A 20,697-nucleotide genomic window follows, 5' to 3' on the forward strand; every position below is an offset into this window, starting at 1 on the left:
TAAGTAAATAATGAATAGCTTGAATGCAAATTACCCCTAATTAACTTTGCTAAGTCTGTTTTTAATAAGGATAGATATGAAAGAATCACTAAGACTAAAATATATTACATGCACCACAAACATTGAAGCAGTGATTTTTTTCAGAAGGTGGTAAGTGGATGGAATGAGAGTTTTTCAGCATCTCGGATAGCAGTGTATAGGCTGTTGGAGAAACAAACATTAGTGCCTACTGTATTCAGGAATGTGTCCATGACAGTAGCACATCTTACTTAGATGCCACCCAAAAAAAACCAGGGAGGGTGGGGGGAATAGGGATGGGGTGAGAGAGAGGAAAGAGGGTGCAGAACTCAGGAAGAGGAGCTACACCTCACTTGGAAAAGACAGCAGAGCCCACACAGGAGGCATAATTAGGAGAAAGCTCAGTAGATCCCAGCACAGGATACAGGCCTGCCTTTTGTACCTCCATGAACTACGGTGAATGTTGGGTGTGCAAGGAATGCGAGATAAGGCCCCGAAGGCACGACTCATTACAAACAAAATAATTTAAGGAAGAACACCCACAGAGCGGGAGTAGTCCAGCACCTGGCATGCCTCACAGAAAGGTGGGTTTTCAGAAGTTTTCTGAAGCAGGGGAAGGGTGTATATCTAAACACATTAAAGGGACGGCATGAAAGAGAATAGCTTGAATCTAAGTAGATTATATCTGTGCTGGAAATAAAATTAATGTTGTATCTCTGCAGACTTTATTTACTGAGAAATGGGCAGTAAGCCCCTGCATTTTTAGGGACGGGTGCACACATTAGGCTTCAGATATTCTTGCTGATTTTAATGAAAGCATGAATATACTGGCATTGGAAAATAGTCCAGACAAGAAGTACTTTGGAATAGCTATTCAGGCATTTGTCTGCACTCTGGAGCCCCAAGAGCACAGATGGTTCTGAGTGTTACACAAGTCTGATCTCTCTGTTCTTTATTCAGGAATTACCACTTGAACTCTGAGCACACGGCAAGTATGTTTGTAGAGAATTGTGATTATATACAGCTCTGCATGAGTGCTAGCTATGAATCTGACGATTACTATTGTATTTATGGTGTGCACTAACGACAGATATAATCCATTAAAATATATGTTTCACAATGAAATTGCGAATCAAAAATAGATACACAATATGGTTGTATAAATCTTGCAGAAAAAAAATCTGTTTATGAAATTTACTGACTTTTGAGTGTTTGATTTCAATACCTCTGTGTTGCAATAATAATAATAATAATAATAATAATAGTGATGATGATATTCCTTTAGGAACCTTGTTAGAGTTTCTTGGTTTAAAATGGAGAAAAATATTTCACATCTAGCTGGTATTTTCTATATAACAAGTAATCCAGGAGCTCTATCTTGAATTACAACACCAAATTCTGGGTTCAGGCCTGCTTGTTGAAACACGACTCATGTTGTTATTACATACTTGAATTCTTTTCAAACCCACTTCTCCAAAGGGACACAAACATGTAATTCCCTGTATTGTAACTTCTGCAAAATCTCCCTACATTTTGACAATATCATTATTTCTTCAGATGAATATCACACTGCAGATAGAATGCTTGGTTTTCCATGTTCTATTTGTTGGGGTCCAAATATCATTCCTTCTTTTTCTTTTCTTTAATAAGGCAGAATTTTCTTTTTTTATTTTCAATTTATTTGCTGTATGACCTAGGTCCACAATCTATAATCATTTGTTTAGTTCTCTAAAATGCAAACAAAACCCTCAAACAAAAACCAAGCCAGGCAGGTTTGATGGCTGTGTGGAAATATTCTCTGAGTGGCCAGGCCAAAAGCCTGGACTCCACATTTTCTTTCCTGTCTGCAAAAAGAGCCAGTGAAAGTGCTTTGGACTGAGAAAGATACTACTTCATGTTTGCTCTACAACGACCCCTTCAAGTGATCAAGAAGGCTCCCACACTTAGTTATGCTCAGCCAGCAAAGAACATTTTCATGTATTGGAGAACACATCCAAAGGAACCTAAAGTCTGAGCACAGACATATTGGAGGATCCCTTCCCACCCTTAACGACAAAAGTAAAAGAAAGGCCCAGAGAGTCCAGAAGAACAGTTAAAAAAAAAAAAAAAAAAAAAAGGAAAGAAAGAAACCCAACAAAAACTAAATAAAAGCAATGGCTTTGAAAAAGGACTTCAGAGAGATTTGCTCAGAGAGAGGAGAACATCTGGCTTAGGGTGAAAAGAGAAGTGGTGTCATCTGGGCAAAAAATAAAACCATTCTCCTCAAATGTATCCTTAAAAAAAAGAGGGAGAAAAAAATTAAAAAAAAAAATCCTAATCATGCAGGAAGAGAAAGCAAGTTCAGGGAAAGCCAAAATCTTGTAATGTTTTAGAAGGGCTTATTAGAGTGAAAATTAAGTGTCATGCAGAGCTTTGCCTCAGTCCTGATGTCTTTTATTCAAAGATCCAGCACCCTGTAAACCTGCTTTAACAACTCCCTTCAGATGAAATATAAAAATTAAAGACATTTACAACACAGCTTAGTAGCAGATGTAGTCTTACTATGGGGGTTTAGATCAAATGGTGATGTAACCCCACCAAAAGGGGTTATAACTCTAGTGAAAATCTCTCACCAGAAAAAAAAACTTGGATATCTGACAATATATGGGCTTCTATTTTTGCTTTGAATCCCATTTCCCATTGTCAAATGGGTTTGACTTTTTATTTACCTCTGGAAGATGGAAAAAAAATTTGCAATTTTGTTCCTGGATAGATTCCCTGTTTCATAATCTTTCTCCAGCTCTGTGTTAGGGTGTAGCATAAACAGCAGGGCCTCTGCTGGGTCAAAGTGGAGGTGGGCAGGAGTTTACAGGAAATTGTAGTGAGACAAACTTAAGGCAGGTTTGTCTTAGGCTGTGTTCAGGCAAGATTACTTTAAGTGGTCAGAAAATTTAGCAAATCAAAACAGTCCCTGTGTATTTTTCTTATTTTTCTCATAGTGAAGTCTTTTCAGTAAAACCTGTAGAAAAAAACGAAACAAAATAAAGGACAGAAAGTAGAAGATCTTCATGCTCTCTACAACTACCTGAACGGAGGCTGTAGCAAGGTGAGATTGATCTCTTCTCACAAGTAACAAGGTAGGTTACTTGTGTACTTCTCACTTGCAGGAGATGAGGAAAAAGTCTCAGCCTGAAGGGGACTTTTGGAGTAGATATTAGGAAAAATTTCTTTACAAAAAGAAATTCCCAAGCAGAGGCAGAGGTTGCCCAGCAAAGTGGTTTAATCACCATACCTGAAGGTATTTAAAAGACCCAGACATGTAACTTAGAGATATGCTTTAGTGGTGGACTTGGCTGTGCTAGGTTAATGGCTGGACTCCATTATTTCAGAAGCCTTTCCAGCCTCAACATTCTATGATTCTACTATCATTCTGTATTAAACTCTGTTAAGTCAGGTCATTTGAAGTTCTGCTCTCTGACATGGTCCTTAGGTGTAATGGCCCACTTCACTCTTCTTTAATGTGCTTAATCCTGTTTATATACAGTGTCTGGTGCCCCGAGTTTGCATATGTCAAATTTCCCTTTTTGGTCTCCCATTCTTGGTTGAGCTAAAGCATAACTGTTATTTACAAATTATTTTTCATGGCAAGGTGGCAACTGATACGGGACAGAGAGGACTTTAGAAAACCAGGCAATCATTCTGTTCTGATTGTTGAGTTGTGCAGATGGTGAAACTGGGCTTTCTGGTTGTGACATTCCATCCCATGGCATGGTTGAAATTCTGGCTGACTGGTGTCTGCATATGCAGCAGAACACACTAGACTTTCTGCTGAAAGGATTTGTTTTTACATTATATGTCCTCCCAAAAAGGTTAAAAGAATGAGGAGTGGACAGGTTATTGGGGGAGACAAGTTCTTTTTTTTAAGTATGTCACACAAGTACCCCTGTACAAAATCCTAGTGTTGGTCTAGATTTATTCTCTTGCAAAGTGTAGAGCCTGTGAGTAAATTAATTTCTCAAAATTGATTTTATATATAGCTCCCCAAAATGAAGTAAAAGATTATGACAAAAAACACTATCTGTGAGAATAGAGTTGAAAATTCTAGGTCTGGTGTGATTTCTCTCTTTGTGTGTAATAAAATAACTCATTTCTTTTTTATACTTAATTAACACATCCCTACATACATAAATTATATAATATTAAGTGGTCTTATTTCTCCTACTGTTTATTTCAATTTTGCTGTGGCAAGTGCAGATGTAGACACCCACATTAGAATTGTGTGATGTATAGGTGTGCTCACATATCAAGGGGTGTAAGTTAAGGAAATGAGATATTTGGGTTTGTTTGGTTGGTAGCTATCCCAGGGCTGAGCTAGAATCCACTAACACAACACAGCACAAAAGCTCTACTGCAAGAATGAGATGGGAGGCTCACTCATGCACCCAGGCTTTCTGTGTGGAACTGTGGTTTCTGCAGCTGGCAAGAGGAGGAAAGAAAAGTACCTCTGCCATGTTTGTAGTTCTCACACCCCAGCAGCTGGTTAGGAGCCAGTTCAGCCCACAACACAATTAAGAGGAACCTTGGGGCTGTTTTAACAAACAATAGCCCCAAGGATTATGCCACCGTTCACACCTCTTTCCTCCCTGCCTCCTGGCCATATCCCGGAGATGTCCCCTATGCCAAGAGCTGGGAAAATTCTCCAGAGAATTTCTCATCTGGCTTGCTGAGATAGTTTTATGGAACCTTTGCTATCCTGATACCATTGTTGATAATTTTCCTATTGAAAATATACTATTTTGCCATTCAAATTGCTCAGCAAGTTTAAAGAAGATGACAGTTTGTGCAGGAGTGATATCAGCAGGAGTGAAAATGTGTTTAGCTCAGGTATGACTACAATAACTGAGACAATGTGTAACTGGGACAATGGCTATTTGTCTGCCAGAGACAAATATAATTTGGCCTATTGCTGTGCAATTTTTGTACCTAAAAGGGATATATTTAAGTTCAACAGGATTCCAAGTCCTTCTAAGTATTCATATCCTTACTCTCCCTCCCCAAGAAGGTAAGTATAGCTGTGAGGAAAGACACCCAGCACAAAATCCTGCAGTTATTGTGGATGGAGCCATCCATTTAGCCTCCCCTTACCTGAGACTGTTCTGACTTACTGTTCTGATCAAATTCCTTCTTCTATGACATGACTGAGCCTGTGTCCCAAGAAATTCTAATCCACTCGCTCAAAGAGTGAAAGCACAGAATTTCCAATAAGCCCCACAAATGATAAATCTCAGTCCAGGTGGGAAGGTTTATGTTATCCTGCATGGGACCAGAGAAACTAAAAAAGCAATCTAGGAAAATAAGACTTTTTCTTAGTCTTTAATTTAGGATCATGTTTGAGCATGAGGGTGATTTAGACTGCATCTTCCCATCTGTTCTAGACCAGCATTTATCACAACCAGTCTTTATCAGCAACAGCAGAGCAATGAGCCTTAGCCAAACCCAGAGAACAAGCAGCTTTAGTAAACACATGCCCAAAAATAACAGTGACCATAAAGCATCTTGTTCCAAAGATGAAAATTCTTCCTTACCTTAGAGGAAAAAGTGTGAAAGGGAGAATTTCCATTAGTTAAATATTCTTTGTTCCCAAATCAGAATGCACTACATGAGAAAGGAAAGGTTTACCTACTGATCTTCATTGATCTTGACTAATAACTCACGGACTTGCTCTCACTTAATGGCTGAATAATAGATACTGAAGACCTAAATAAGGGTGGGAGGGCAGAATTTATTTGCAGGTTCTACCTCTGGCTCCTATTAAAACTACCATGCTGTATGTCCTTAGTTTCCACACCTATATAGGGATGATAATCTCCACACCTCACAGGGCTTAGCCTCTAATGTCTGTGAAAATTGTCATAGTCTTAAGTGAAAGACTCTGAAACACAAAAGAAAATGGATTTCTGTTCCAGGTTTCAAAAATAAGAAGCTCTATAGGCACCTTCTACACATCATTGTGAAGGCTCTACATACTTCTTCTGCTACATGGTGGCAAAGGACATAGAATGAGTTCACAGTTATTTAAATGCTCTGCTTTATCTCTCAGCTTGCTCATATGAGCAGCCTGGATGCTTTCTGCGGATTTTTTTAAGAAGCAAATGTACTCAAAAATCAAGGATGAACGAGGAAGGGGTTTTTAATGTGTTTGTGTGTTACACCACGGCAAGCACAGCATTCATCTCCTGCATTCCAAACTTCACCAGATTTAAGATTATGCACCAGTGGTAAGTGCTGTGTTTTCATTCTTCTTGTATTTAGACAAATGTGCTTTGTTGATGAAGCAAACCTCCCTCACCCCATCTGTTTCAATAAGCTGTGCTGTGCCCAGGTCTCTGGGGACCATTGAGGAGCATGCTTTACTCAGTATCCCAAGAAGCAGCAGCTGCAGTTCCTCTGTGTAGCTACAAGGGTTTGTAATTGTAAAAATGGCAGCGTTCAACTAACCACAATGCCAAGAAGGGAGAATGCATATCACCTACCAAGCCCTATAAGATGCAAAGACTCTGGGAGGCACAGATCAAGCCTTTGACAAATTAATTTGGTTATCTACCTGCTGGTGGGATCAGCTTTTCAGCCCCTGGGAGAAGTTTTTAAAAAGTAGCTGAAACAATTAGCTGTATATCCAGTCATTCCTTGCCCCAAGGCCACTTGCCTTTTCTCCCATTTCTTACCCAGATTTCAATTGTTACCCAAAAATATAAAAATAATAATAATTTTAAAGTAATAATTTAAAAAAATTAAAGTAGAGGGATGTTTGGAAACCTGCAAATAAAATGGCATTAACTGCAGAAACCTGGGCCTTGAAGCCCTCCTGAACGCTTAGTGTGTGAAGGAGTAGACAGACAGAATGTTCCCTGCAACATAGCCTATTCTGTCCTCAGAGTTCCTTCCTCGCTATATGCTTTGCATATTTTGAATAAAACAAGAAAGAAAGAAAGAAGAAAGGAAAGCAAAGAAGAAAGAAAGAAAGAACGAAGAAGAAGAAAGAAAGAAGTAAAGAAAGAAAGAAAGAAAGAAAGAAGAAGAAGAAGAAAGAAGAAAGAAAGAAGAAGAAAGAAGAAAGAAGAAAGAAAGAAAGAAGAAGAAAGAACAGAAAGAAGAAAGAAAGAAGAAAGAAGGAAAGAATGATCAAGCAAAGAAATTACAGCCTACCGCCAGCACTCGCCAGCACCCCCGCAACGAAAACCATAAATAGCACAGTAAGACACGAACGACATAGCCGCCCACGCCATACCGCCGCACTCCACGCCCAGCAAGCACTAACATCAGAAAGACCGCCCAGAACGTCCTCAAGCCACGCCAAGCCAAGAAACGCCACATGACCGAACTAAATCCAGACACCTAAAGCACGAACGAAAGCCCAGACGACATGTAAGCATAGAAGCAAGATATCGCAACAGACAGAACGACAGAAATAGAAGACAGACAGCCAGATAACCCTCCCAAAATTTGAAGAAAATTTCAAGACAAGAGCTTGTTTTCTTTTAATTTTGATGGTGATCTTCACAGCACCTAAAGCCAAAATAGGAAATATATGTCCTTTTGGACATGAAAGGACACAGAGGTCAGAGTACCTGATGACATGAAAATTGAATAGTGGGTTTTGTTTGCCTATACAGACACACATGTCTGTAATATGCAGACACTCTAACTAAAGCAATATTTGCAGGCTTTTTCTTCTAAATTCTGGAGAACATCTGGGTAATTTCAAAATTCCAGGCACTTGGGACTGAATTTTTTTTTGCTTTCTCATCACTAAGAAATTAAGTCTGCTTAAGTTACCAAGGGTTGCATTGAACAAGGGGTGTCAATGTATTTTGTGTCAAGTGGAAGAGCCTAAGAGATGCTCTTACCTAGTATTTCAGCAATGTTTGTCACTGCAGATCTGTAGTCTTCAAAGCAGTAAACAAAGTTTGAATTATATGTAAGAGCTGATGCTGTCAGTCTAAACCATTTAATTTTCCAGATTTATTTCACCTCATTCTATTAATTAAAACAGAAAGGGACAGTCAATACATTTACTCTCTGAGCAGAGAATACATATTTACTGACTGGGCATTAAGGTGTAGTAGATGGATGTCACAGCATATCTCAAAATGCAAAAGATAGATTTCATTGCATCATAAAATCTTAAAATATTCTGAGTTACAAGGGACCCACGAGGACCATCATCTCCTGGCCCTTCACAGGACAACAATCACACCATGTGCCTAAGAGCATCATCCAAACACTTCTTGAACGCTGTTCAGCGGATGCTGTGACCACTTCCCTGGGGAGCTGTCCTGGTGCCCACCCACCCTCTGGGTGAAGAAACTTTTCCTGATATCCAACTTAAACCTCCTCTGACACAGCTTCATGCTGTTCCTTCAGGTCCTATCAGTGGTCACTGAGATCAGTGTCTTCTCTTCTGCTCCTCCATTGTGAGAAAGTTGCAAACTGCATGAGGTCTCCTCTCAGCCTCCTCTTCTCCAGGATGAGCAGACCAAGTGACCTCAGCCACTCCTCATACTTCTTCCCCTAAAGGCCCTTCATCATCCTCATGGGCTCCTTCATATGCTTTTTAACAGCTTAGTATCATTCTATATGTGGCATCCAAACCACATATAGGTGAGGCTGTCCCAGCTCAGAGCAGAGCAGGACAATCCCCTCCCTTGCCCAGCTATGATGCTGTGCCTGATGCCCCCCAGGAGGGGCTGGCCCTCCTGGCTGCCAGGGCACTGCTGACCCAGCTTCAACTTGCCACTGACCAGGACCCCAGGTCCCTTTCCATGGCACTGCTTACAGCATTTCATTTCCCAGTCTGTCCGTACATCCAGGATTGACCTGCAGGTTCCAGGACTGACTCTTGTTAAATTTCACACAATTGGTATCTGCATTTCAGTCACTGCCATGACTAGAGAGAAGGGAGGAAAGCAAGGGAAAGAAATTTGTGGAGAGGAATGAAAGGAGGGAAAACAGCCCTATTCCCCCAGATCAGATACCAATGTGTTAATGTATTCTCTCTGAACATATGATACCAAATGGAGGTGCATGAATCTCAATCCTGAAAACTCAGTGGATAGGAAAAAAGCTGACTGCTTAAACCTGCAACAACTTCAGTGCATCTCTAGACACAGCCTGGAGCAATAAAGTATGAAAGAATTTTCATTTATTTATTTATTTTAAGATTAGATGCTTATTTTACTATTTAACACATTATTTTTAGTGTTTGGAGACTCTAACTTGGACAGTTATTTGCCTAGCAGGCTTTAAAAGGCAGACATATCAGCCACAAGTAGAAAAATTGTGTCCACAGAAGAAAATGAATACATCTCAAACAGCTGTAAAAAGGGCACAAAGAGTGAGGCATATGCTCTGGGAACCCTATCAAGTGGAGCACAAAATGGAGGAATGTATATTGGATAGACTGCAGTTCTTGCTTTTGCCCCACAGGAGGAGAAGTTCTTCACTGGAGATAAGGATAGGGAAATTTTATAAGGAAGAAGCACCACAGAGTAGGGCTGGAAAGTAGAAGAGAGCTGCTTTAGGCTATGAATTGGTGTTCTAGGAGGGTCAGAGATTCCACAGAAAATCTTACAGGTTGGTATGTGTTCATGGGTGTACATCAACCGTACCTGCATCTAAACTTAGAGAGTATCTTCTTTCATGACTGATCCCAGGCCTCCTGAAATGGGACTCCCTCTCTGTGCGCTAGTGCAGTACAAAAAGTAAACAACATCTGCAACTGTGGAGCTGGACATTGCACAGTGAAGAGACACAAGTCCAACAAGAGTTTTTTTGGTGGTTTCAGGTTGTTTTGATTGTTTGTTGGCTTGCTTTTTGGAGGTTTTTTTTGGTTGGTTGGTTGGTTGGTTGGTTGGTTGGTTGGTTGGTTGGTTGGTTGGTTGGTTGGTTGGTCGGTGGGTGTTTGTTTTTGTTTGCTCATTTGTTTGGGGGTGGTCTTGTTTGGTTTTTTGTTTGTTTGTTTTGATTTTTTTTTTTTTAAGTTTGGTTTGATTTGTTGGGGTTTATTTTGTAGGAGTGTAAGCAAAGGTTCCATATTTGTGGCTGAGAATGTAATCTGCATGTGCAAAATAACCATCACCCAAAGATTCTTCCCTTGATTTTGAAGGTGGAGCCCAAGGGGGACAGGACGATGAGACTGACCTAATCAGAAATGTGTTTCCAGTGTAGGCAATAACCAGCTGAAAAACAATGAACCAATGCTTGTAAAACAGAAGCTTCCTTAAGTTTTACCAGGATATGATTCCATTGAAGGCATGGCAATCAGTAGTATGCTATGCAGGCCTGAGCTCCCACATGCCATACTCCACGTGATACTGCTCTTTGCCAACCCCCTTTTCCCCATTTGCACCAGAGCTAAATATTTGCCGACCTCTAACAAAATAAAAGCACACACAAAAATGAGGTAAGTGGAGCTGTTAGTTCAGATGCTGCTATTTGAGAGCTCACATAACTCTGGGGAAATAAGTACTCAGTATGTAATCCCAGCAATGACACTAAAGGTAAATGGATTTGGGGATTTTTGTCATGTACCGTGGTAGCAATAACAGCAGTGACAGGGCATTTGTATCCCCACATCACATCTGGTGAAAATATTTCATCTGGGAAACACAGCTTTTACCACATAATTTGCTCCCATTATTTTAGTGGTTAATGTTTCACACTGCTGGTGATCCTCACCTGAATGGTGGCTGCAAGGTGTCACTCCACCCCACTGCAGATTTGGGAAGCTTGGAATATAAATTGAAGTCAATACATCCACTATTGGAGAAACATGTATTATTATTAAAGCTCATTCATCACACACTGAAGTAAATACCTTGCATGGGGGAATTGGAATCATTTTCAGTGAACTAGATCCATCACCTTCTAAATCAGGTACATCAGCTAGTGTATCAAATGCATCACCTTTGAATTACATGGAATCCCAGTTGAATTAGATGCATCACCTATTGAATCAAATACATTACTATTGAATCAAAAACTGTACGTCACCCAGTAAATCATGTAAATGTTACCCATACTGCACGTTGAACAGCTGCATCACCAATAAGTTTAACAGATGACATGTTAAAGCTTCTATAACATTTAAACAATTACCATAAGAGCCAAATTCAATATGTCAGTTACCAGTCCTGAAAGATCAACTTTTCAGAGCCAGTAAAAACACTGTAAAGAAGATTTTCATTTTTTCTAATATGTTAAGCCTGTGAGTAGCCAAAAGCAGAAGGACTAAGAGGGAAAACAAGATGCAATTCAATAATATTGCCAGTGCAGCTTACAGCAGCCATGAGATGCTGACAAAATCAAGGCATAGGTATGATGGTTCCATGATATCTTTAACGGCTTTACCACATGACTCAGAGAGGGCTAAGCCCATCGGGTAATACAGCAACTACCTTCCATCTTTCACAAGATTCTCGCCAACACCTTAGAGGCTGAAGCAGAGACCACTAAATGGAGAGGCTTATTTATTTGTTTGTTTGTTTGTTAGTAAGTTTGTTTGTTCTTCAGTACAAAATTTATTCCTGGGATAGGCGAAGTTTCTGAGGGTAGCACAAAGCAAAAATGGACAACACAACTCTGAGCACAGAGCTGTGCTCTGGAATGTAGTTTGAGTCAAACTCAGATCTCAGAAGATATAACCTTTTATGAGCTATTATGAGCTTACAAATGTTTTGTAAGCTTTAAAAACAGCCTTATTATCATACATTTCAATTTTTTTTCTTTTTTTTTTTTTTGCTTCTTATCTGTAATTGTAAGCAGTGTGATTTGATTTTGCAAATCAAAATATTACTCTTTCTGACTCCTGACACTGATAAAAACATGGACAATCCCATTTTAGAGACTGACAAAATGAAAAGGCAGTATTTTAGTGAATCCGTACTTTCCATCCTCCTTCATGCATCATCAATGAATGCATCACACAATGAAAGCATCGTATTTAGATGGAGGAGTTTTTGATTTTGTGACTGACTGACACATTTTTGTCAGAAGAACATACTTATCTACTTCAAGTTTTCTGGAGTGCTGGAACTCTAGTTAGCCCCTGCAATAACATTATTAAGATGCAGTTGCAGTTATGTCTGAAAGGAGGAAGCACAGAGGGGATATATGCTCAAGAGCACTACAGTAGGGGGGCTCCAAATGAATGAGAGCTGAGTCTGTGCTCCCAGTTTGGAGGAACCCACGCAGGAGAAGCACAGAAGACCAGAATGAGGAGGGAGAATAGATGGGGCAGGTTGGGTTAGTGAAAAGGGGAGGGGGGAAAAAAAGGAGGACACTTCAGTAAGGTTATAAACATATGGGATTACTAGAATACTGAAGTGCTTTGCTACTGGTGACCAAAATCAGCAGCTCCTTTGTTTATGATCTGGGAGAGGATGAAGCAAATGTAAATGAAAGAAGTGTACTGAGCTGAGGAGAAGTTGACCTGCAAGATTAACTGCATATTATCTGTAATCATCATTTTAACACAAGAACATCACTATCAATTCAGACTTACTGACACTGAGGTTCTGTAAGCATTCTCTTTTCACTGCAAGCAACACTCAGGATAATGATAGAAGGATTTCTTGACTTAGGTGCATGTGTGCACTCCCAGAATGTTTTTTGAATATGCACAAGATTTAAGATCCTTTAGACAGTTTAAGCTAAGCATACTGTACCTTGCATTCTCAAGCATTGTCATTTTCTAGAAAAAAAAGAAAGTGTAACACTCAACTCACAAAAATCCTCCTTAAAAGTTCCCAATGAGAATGGCTTGTCTTTCCCATCCTTTGTTATCCTTGTGATAATCATAGAATGGAAGTATTAGGAACAAGACATCCGAATTGCAATGCCCAGTCATCTGTAACAGACAGAAGTTTCATGCTCTACTCCTTAACCTTTTAAATAGTCTGGGGTTTTTTTGAGTGGCTGGTTGTTCCACCTTTTTTCTCCCAGGTTTCCAGGGCTGCACAAGGGGAGAACAGGAATCAGCCAGCCAGTCAGTCCAATTACAGCACATGGAGACTACTGCTGTCTTTCATGAAGGGCATGAGTGAGGAATAAAAAAACCCCTCATTTGTGTGACAAGAGTTTCAGAGAGAAAAGAGAATGAGACTGTATCAGCGGGTGCCTCTGAAGGTGGCCCGCACAAGAAGCAGGTGAGCCTCTAGCTATTATTTCCGCTGTATGGGGGAAAAACATGTCTTTATATTCCTCTTTTGATGTATGTTATGCAAATATCTTTCCTGAATAAAAATTTCTGCCCTTTGTACCCATATGATCCTGACAGGCCTTCCCTGGCAAATCAAATTATATCTGCTAACTGTGATACAGACCTCACTATCTGTGCCATTCCTGCCACTGGGGATAGTCTCACTGCAGGGTCAGCAAAATGGACAAAACAGCGGGTGTGCCCATGCCCCAGCTGATGCAGTTCACAGCTTGGTGGTTGCAATTAATGCACCAGACATGGACTGGAACACTTGATGTATGGGCACACGTCCCTGCAGCTGGAGGGGGTGAATATCTTTAAAACTTCTGCAAGTAGGTTTATGAGAGAGTATCAGTCAAAGCGGTTATCATAGGTCTTGATTAGCTTCTTGTTGTCTTCACAAGCAGGCCACCACCTAACTCAAGAGGGAAGACATCTGTTTCAAAGGGTAACTTAGAGCACTGGAGTCCACAGAAGATGTATCTGATTTAGACGGCAAGTCGGACACTTCAGTATGAAATACTACATCTCCATTGCAATTCCTTGTGCAAAGCACTTCCTTTCCATGCAGGAGGTATGTGTGTGCATGCCTTTTGACCTGGGTGTGAGGGTGAGAGCACATTCAGTTTGAATAGTTAACAGGCACAGCAGCCTTTATGACTGTTGTTCTGTATAGTGTCTTTGTTGGGGAAAGCAAACTGGCAGGCATGGCACTGAAAGGACATAGAGGATTTGTCTGGGCTTGGAGAAATAATTTTCTGGTTCAGTTTTCTCTTATCAGGGCCTAATACCACTTGATGCAGACATTGCACTGGAAAGAGCTTCAGAAAGATGATGACTGCAACCTGAGTCCTTCATCCATATCATCCAGACAACGGTAGGCTTGCCTTTCAGCTCCAACACCACAGAACTCAGCTGAATCCAAAGATACTGCTCTCAGTGAACATAGACTCTTGAACAAAGCTGATCAGTAGGAGTAATTCCCATTTCCAAGATCATATGCATGCTGCAGCTGTTTCTGGGTGGGTCACATGCTGCTGATGATTTGCATGCAGAAGATAGTTAAGTACAGCTTGTAGAGACATGCTCTCCCAACAGCAATACAGTAGGGTTGTGATGGACGTTCAGGAAAGGAGAAGCCACAAGATTTTTCCACCAGTGCAAATCTCAACTAGACTTTGAAATGGGAGATCAAGAAAAGAATAGTATAAACAAGATTTTTAGGAACTGGCAGGTCTTGACAGATGATAATTTTTCTTGTGACTGTGGGCAACTCATTTTTCCACACTGACTCTTTGTTGTTTATGAGATAACATATACAGTACAGAACATATTTTACTGGGCCTTCATGGTAGCTTATGGACCAAAGACATTCTAATAATGTCATAATTCAGTGTCATGGAAAAGCCAAAGCTAACAATGGTAGAAATAGTTATTCAAATCAAGTAGAATTTGGCCTCCAGCAAAACATCTGTAAATGATGTGGTAAGATCTGCAAGCTAATCACTTTTTACGAATAAGAACTGTATACTTAGTTCAGCTAAGGGGACAAATTTGGAGAAATCATTCTTTTAGCTGAGCTGCTGTGAGCTTATCTCAGGAGAGTTCAGTACAGACCATGACCATGTACATGCTGTGGACAGCCTGCATATTAAAGGAGAAACACAAAGTTCCCATAATTGGCCTACAGAATGTTTCACTCTTTCATCCTCCCTTGTTGCTACATGTCTTTCTTGCTTTTATTGAGTCATTATGCAATTTATAGAACAAATGCAACTGCATTTGCAGCACTGTACTTAGTGACGCAAAAAAAAAAAGTAAGTAAACATTTACTTTTCCTGCCTAGTTCTTCTTTATCTGCAGGCGCCCCCAGGAGAAGAGATGAGGAAATCTAAAAGTCCTCCTGATATTATACCGCTTCTTGCTTCTTAGAAATGTTTCTCTAAATGGGATCAGCCATCACTTCCTATTAGTACAACCAGCCTTTTCAGTGATGACATTACACAACAGGCAAGACTGTGATTACTTATGGTCATAAGACTAGTCTTGTGAATATACTCCTGTGTCCTACTGCATTCTGAGGGGAGAGTGCTTTGCTTTGCAAAACTGCTGCAAAGATTTGAAATCTCAAGTGGCTGCAGAATGCTATACAGCCGCTCTCAGCTCCTTGCTATCCTCTCTGGTATTGTGCACCATATCTTAATCTCTTCCATGCCTATTTTTCATAGACACTATCTAACTGGCCTTCTCATTTTGCCTTCTCAGTAGAGATTGCCATGCTGTTGTGAAGACGAATAAGACTTTTTCAGAGGAAAAATATTAGGGCAGTGGGGATGGGTTGTAAATTTCAGTGTCATTCCACTGACGAGGGAGTGAACTAAAAGAAAGACCATACATGTTTGGTCTGTAGTACTCCCTCTCAATGCTTTCCACAGTTCACCCTTTCTAAAATCCTAGCAAGGTCTTTGTCACTCAAAAATCCTTAGGTGATGTAATGCTTCCAGATGAGTGTGTCTTTGTGAGGTGTATATTGCTCATAAATGACTGGAAAAGTAACAGGAGATCCAGCTAGGCAGATGAGGCAGTGATGGACATTAACCACAGAAAAATAAATCAGCAAGCATTGGATCTAGGACTGAAAGAAAGAAGTAACTGCCCACTCTCAGGTGCTTACTCTGGCATGGGCTGCCTCCTTTCCTGAGAGCCCACAAGGAGATAGAGTATTTTTTCTATGCTTACCCTCTTACATTAACTCCTTGAGAAAGTGGCTGACTTCCATGCAGCTGTTCAGAAGTTAGATATCCATCTACCCTCCCTCTATCACGTATGAAGTGTATTTCTTGAAGTCACACTGGGGATGTGGTAAGAAGAGGAGAAGGCACTGCTAGTGAAAGATCACCTTCGAAATTTGGGTTGTTCTTACACCAGATATTGGGATAACAGCAGACAGTTGGGGGAGTTCAGGCTGAAGCCTGAATTATATTGAGCACCATTCATTTTAAAACTTTGCATCAGAGCAAATCATTATCTGGGGCAGGAGTTTCTTAAAATCCTGATGTGCCTGAGCTGTTTTAGTGGATTAATGGTGAGGTATTATCAGTGAAGCAGACGCCCTCAGTTTGACTGTTTTTGTCTGGTCTCCTTTTCTTCCAGCTGGATGGAATTATGGAATGCTACCTAGGCAGAAATAATATGCTTGATGCCTTTTATGGAATAATGGGTACAGATTTGCAAGTCCCAAAAAAGTATTTATTCTTCCTGTGGCACTCAAATGCAGTCTCACATTGTGCTTGCTCTTTGCCTCGAGGAGAATTTGGTTCTTTGCAGAGGTGTAGCAGAGGGTTTCAGCAAGTCCTTCAACAGTGGAACTGCAAAAGTGACAGGCTCTGGTAAGAAAGGGTCCACCAAGTAGGCCCATAGCCACTGCAAAGTAGGAGCTTAGTCAAGAAAATTAAAGAATTGCCCCAGGAAAAGAAGCCCAAGTGTCTAAATTCTTCTCTCATAATGAAACTGAGCTATTACAGTTTTAAATTGCAAGTGTTCTGACTTTGCTGTGGCTTCCTCATGCTATGCATGCCTTATTGAAAAAAGAAAAAGCGGCCCTCTCCAGAACAGCCCCATTCTAATCTCACAATACAAATTGGGTAGAGATCCAAGGAAGTCAGTGACCTAATGTGGATGTAAAGTCAGAGTGAGGGAAATAACAGTCCAGCAGCAGCTAACCTAGCTCTGTGGATGCCTGGGTACACAATCACTAGAGCGACCCCAAAAGGAAATATGTTTGAAGAGATCACTTCACAGAATATGCATGAAACCTTTCTCATAAAAGTTTAAATTCAGCATTGTGGTGCAGTCCCTTCAGCAAAACTAATGCATTAGCAAAGAAGAGAGCAGCTCATAAAAGAGGTAGAGTATTCCCTCCTCCCCCTGGTTCTTGTCCACTTGCATGGTTGTGATAACCCTTCACCCCTTCAATCCTTTCATGCTTATTTCTTTTTTAAGGGCACCAAGAAAAATAAACAGTTAATTTTAAGTTAAAAACAACAACAAGAAAGTGAAAAATAAACCCTTGGGATATTGCTTAAAACCCAGAGGTCATAAACCCCAAGACAATGGCTTTTGGTGCACCTGGAGTAAGAGAATCTACATCTCAGTAGCAAATTTGTGAGTTCTGTGAGGGGCCAAGATGAGAATGATGGTGGTACAGGAGGCAGAGAGCCCTCAGACCAATTACTGCAGAATTCATCCCATTATCTGAATCTGTCTGCAGAAACTCCAGATGAAAGGTGTCCACCGTGGCTGTGAATTGGTTCCATTTCCAGGTGATCCTGCAAATCACACGGAGTATCTCCAGGCTGCTGCTGCCCAGAGTATCAGGGAGCCCCTCTGTGCTAATGTGGGTCTGCAGATGTGTCCCACAGAGTATTACTGCCTCAGGTCTTCAAAGGAGGATAATCATATTTAAAAAACAAACCTTGCCTCTAAGTATCATATACTAGCTTGGGCTGAATAACTCACAGACCTAGCTTTCCTATTTTCAATTCTGGAACTAGGTAAGGCTGCAATAACTTGAAGCTCCGTCCACTGTCTCCCACCTCATATTCTTCTGTGTACAAAGAAACAACTCTCGGCTGGTTTGTTTCGTGAAAAGCCTTTTTTGACTAGCATGAGTGGAATTGATACATACAAAATTACTTAAGCTGTAATAACAGAGTAAACAAAGATGCCTTAAAAAAAAAAAAAGAAGTTTTGTGCTCTCTGGAACGAGTACGCTCTCTTTCCAGGACAATGTAGGTAATCCTAAAAAATATCCTAGGTAATTGTGTAAGAGTGGGCACAAGGGTCCCTGAGCTAATATTTCAGAAACAGTTATCCATCCCTCAGGACTTTGGGGTGGGATCAGGATCTTTTGTGCAGCAGGCAATATTGTGCAACAGTTCCCACAAGTCCTCAGGGAAGCAGCATTGATGTATGGAACACTTATGCTGCCAAATGGGGACATCTAGTGCCATTTCAGCCACTGTCTGGCTTGCACCTGCAGGTTTAGATGGTCCCAGGTCTCCGTAGGGCCCTGTGTCAGATCTGCCAGCTCCCTACAGACCTCATGGGTTGCATGGATTCCAGAATGGATTACACAGCACCACAGAAATTCATGTGTTAAGCAACTGAAATGTGCCAAGGGTGCTGCGGCTAATGAGGTGACAAGAAACTGGTGATGCCTACAGCAGAACTGGAAGAAAATAGAAATGAGAAATGCAAGAATGAGGAATGAGCTGGGGCTTCAGGTGTGGGGTTAAGAGTTGGGTGTCCTGCATCCAGTACCCTGTCACAAGCTGTTGAATAAGAGGAGAGTAATTAAATTATTAAATAATATTTAAAGAATCTTTCCTCATCCTCTTTTGCCATGTGTTTAACAACAGGTGATACTTGTCGTTTCTTTCCAAGATATTTAGAAGATATTTAGTTTGGGGCTCCAGCTGTTACTGCATGTCTGCACAGTAGAACATGGATTCTTTTACAGTTCTCACAAACAAGAGAGGGAGCACAGAAAAAACAGTTCCTTCTTCAAGTCTTCCATCTCTTTGCTTTTCATCTGACTCTGACTCTTTCTTTTCTAGTTAGAAAGAAAGCATGCCTGTCCTCCATTACACTTATTTCTGCAGTTTGCACTAAAAGCATTAGGATAGGTACTTATCCCTAATATCAAAACCACAGAGTCTCACTTTTTAATTTCTCTCTTGATTATCTGATTCCTTTTTTCAAACTAGAACACCCCTCCCTCCTTCTCTGATATGTTTTTCCCCTTTTAAAAGTGTATCTATTGCCCTAAGTGCAGCTGAAATGAGTGAACACGTTATGTGGCGCTTCAGGGAATTCCTGAAGGATTGATTCAATTCTTCTGGGATCTGCATTCTGAGAACTGAGAGCACAAGTGCTGCAAAACCTGTTTGTGATTCAAACCCAGACATTAATATATATTAATGTGTGTGTGTGTGTGTGTGTGTGTGTGTATGCATGTGTGCATGTGTGCATGTGGGTGTGTTGAGGGAAAAAATAAAAGTTGACTCAAAGAAAGAAAATCAGAGGCAGAAAAAAGACCTGGTTCCTGAGGGTTTTGGGGTATGTTTTTTTTAAGTGAAAGCTAATGGAATCCAATATAACTGCTGAAACCTTGTCATCCTTGCTATCAGTGAGAGCCTTTGAATAAGCTAAATCCTTAATCAGTATAGCCTAAGACCCCAATGACTATGTGCAGAAGTGTTAGTCCAGATAAATCCTTGAAGGTTTCAAAGATTTGAAGAGCACTGGCACTTTTCTGTGTAGTGCCTGCCCTTTGTCCTTTTCTCCATGATGTCATTATTGAAGTTTTACACTCACTATGCATGGTGTAAGTTGACATTGACAGTTTCAACACTTTCACACTGACTCTGGAGGATTGTTAGCTTTGAAGATATTTGGCCTTGAGCAGTGAATTCTTTTTTTGAGCTCATACTGGCTTATAATATCTGAGAAGGTTTGCATCAGTACAGCCCCAGCTTGAATTATGAGAGAAGGCTGGTTTCCAACTTGGAACTGATACCCACATGATAGAAATAGAGAACATTATACCATTTCAGATGGGCAGCACAGTCAATGTTCCTGAATCCCCCTGGGATGCAACAATGAGTTTTCATTTTAACATCACAGTTAAAGCTACATCGGCAGCGTGGCTTTTCTTGTAATCAGAACTCTGAAAAGCAGTTAGGCTTGGAAATGACTGTAAGAATATGCGATCTTCTGCCCTGTGATCTGTTTGTTATTAGGTTTTTGGAAACATCTGCATGGGGCCAGAGGCATATTTCATATCAGTGTAATTTAATTCAAGTATTTTATGAAAATAAAAATAAAATGCTGTGTGGTGATTTAGAGACATTGAATATCAAAGCACACAAGCACTGACAAGCAACACAAAGAAAGTGAGCTGTTCAGACACTTACTCATATGAGTTGTCCCATGGAACTTTATCAAGATGACACACATAAGCAAAGATTTAAAGGCTGTGTCCAAAGCCTAAGGCATTAGTGACCAGTTGGTGGTAGGTTTTGAGACTCCTCCAGCTGCAAGCAAAGAGACTTCTCTACATGTCAAAGAACCTTTGAGGTGCGAGGGCCCAGCACCTTCAAGAATAAAGGGCTGTTGTAACAGGAAGAGCTGTGGGAGAGAAAATCTTCCAGGACTCGTGAGCTGAGTCTGTATCTGTCCTTAACAAAATTTCCTACAGTTTTTCCTACATTTCCTGGTAAGGATAAAATATGATAGTAGGAACTGCAGCAACCTGAAAATTTCTAGCTCAGGAGGTGAAATCCCATCAGCTACCATCCTTGAATACAAATGACATCTAGAGGTTCAAAATACAGTGTTCTTTTTGAAGTTCTCAACCGACCATATCAAGATAAACCCAG

General features: G+C 40.5%; 1 long non-coding RNA gene across 6 annotated transcripts in view; it reads left to right on the top strand.

The window, feature by feature from the left end:
• Window positions 1–337: 337 nt before the first annotated feature.
• Window positions 338–20,697, top strand: part of LOC108962596 (uncharacterized) — a 31,509-nt gene continuing 11,149 nt past the window's right edge. Inside the window, exons 1-5 of one of the 6 annotated variants that reach the window (XR_007780494.1) lie at window positions 338–602; window positions 2,997–3,134; window positions 6,098–6,275; window positions 13,000–13,202; window positions 13,663–20,278. This is a non-coding gene — a long non-coding RNA (uncharacterized LOC108962596). Of the gene's footprint in view, window positions 603–2,902; window positions 3,135–5,848; window positions 6,276–12,999; window positions 13,203–13,662; window positions 20,279–20,697 lie in introns of those variants that run through there. The other 5 variants (XR_007780493.1, XR_007780491.1, XR_007780495.1 and 2 more) reach the window with 5 other exon arrangements.

Source organism: Serinus canaria, chromosome Z, assembly GCF_022539315.1.
Source record: "Serinus canaria isolate serCan28SL12 chromosome Z, serCan2020, whole genome shotgun sequence".
NCBI lineage: Eukaryota > Metazoa > Chordata > Aves > Passeriformes > Fringillidae > Serinus > Serinus canaria.